This window comes from Psammomys obesus, unplaced genomic scaffold (assembly GCF_907164565.1).
Source record: "Psammomys obesus unplaced genomic scaffold, mPsaObe1.curated_primary_1811, whole genome shotgun sequence".
Lineage (NCBI taxonomy): Eukaryota > Metazoa > Chordata > Mammalia > Rodentia > Muridae > Psammomys > Psammomys obesus.
Window position 1 is genome coordinate 27,339 of NW_026594063.1, and position 1,546 is coordinate 28,884.

Here is a 1,546-nt window from a genome sequence, read left to right on the forward strand (position 1 = left end):
TGGCGTTTTGGGTCAGACCAAGACACATTTAGAAAGAAAAGAAAAAAGCAGAGCGGGTAGAGTAGCAGGCACCCCAATCCTAGCAGTCAGCAAGTGAAGCACATTGGCAGACTTCTGTGGGTTCAGGGTTAGCCTGGTCTACACAGCGAGTTCCAGGCCAGCCAGGGCTACGCAGTGAGAGCCATGTCTTAAAAGAAAAATTAAGACATACTACTTGAAAGTGTACTATATTTCTGCATGACAACACAGCTAGCTCCAAAATATATTGTTAAGGTGTCTCTTTCAACTTATGTAATAAATGGACAACATTTTAGAAGAAGGAATGACATGTGGGAAAACGCACATTTCCATCTTGAGGACATACTTCTTGTTTTTTTAATTAATTAATTACTTTATTTATTTATTACAATTTATTCACTTTGTTTCCCAGCTGTAGGCCCCTCCCTGTCCCCTCCCAATTTCACCCTCCTTCCCTCTTCTCCTCCCATATCCCTCCCCTAGTCCATTGATAGGGGAGGTCTTCCTCCCCTTCCATCTGACCCTAGCTTATCAGGTCTCATCAGGACTGGCTGCATTGTGTTCCTCTGTGGCCTGGTAAGGCTGCCCCCCCCCTCCCCAGGAGATGATCAAAGAGCCAGCCACTGAGTTCATGTCAGAGACAGTCCCTGTTCTCCTTACTAGGGAACCCACTTGGACACTGAGCTGCCATGGGCTACATCTGTGCAGGGATTCTAGGTTATCTCCATGAATGGTCCTTGGTTGGAATATCAGTCTCAGAAAAGACCCCCAGAGGACATGGTTTTTAACACAGCTTTTATCAAAATAATTTACTGCTATTAATGTCTATTTACTTTCTTTTAAGCTTGGATAGCTGTGTACCACACCAGTGAACCAAACGAGAGCCAGCAATCCATGTGTTGTGGAAGCCCCTTACAGAAAGCCATGGTTAGTGGCTACTCTGATTGTACCCCACCTGCCTTTCAGGGGTCCTGCACAATCAAGGGAAGAAAACAAACAGTCTTTGTTACCCAGGCCGCCGTGCACTGTAGAGAGCACACTCGCTTTGTTTTGTTCTAGTGTCTTTTTGTAACAAGCCTGGTCGCCATTTTACACATCTGGCCGTGTACAGTGCTTGTCACATGCTCTACGTGACAGACGGCTTGGCACTTATCTTCATGTACCCCAGGCTTTAGTTAATACTGTCAGGAAAAGAGTTCTATCAGCATGCTTCTGTAGCTTTTAAAGCTAACAAATAAGCACTTCTGCTTTCAGTACCAGGGTATTTTTAATGCCTTGAAAACACATTATATACTTGCTTCTATGGTGCATTAAAATATCCCTTTCAATTTAATAAGGACTTCTTGGGAAAAATAAAAGTATTCTAGTTGACTTATGGTGCCTATGGAGAATTCAAATCTCCTCAAGCATCCAACGCGCTAGATTCAGGAGCCGAGTGATTACACACCTGCTTTACTACGCTACAGTCAGCACTACGGGACTCCTCTTGACAAACGCTCTTAATCTGAGTCTGAGGGTCACATGAAGC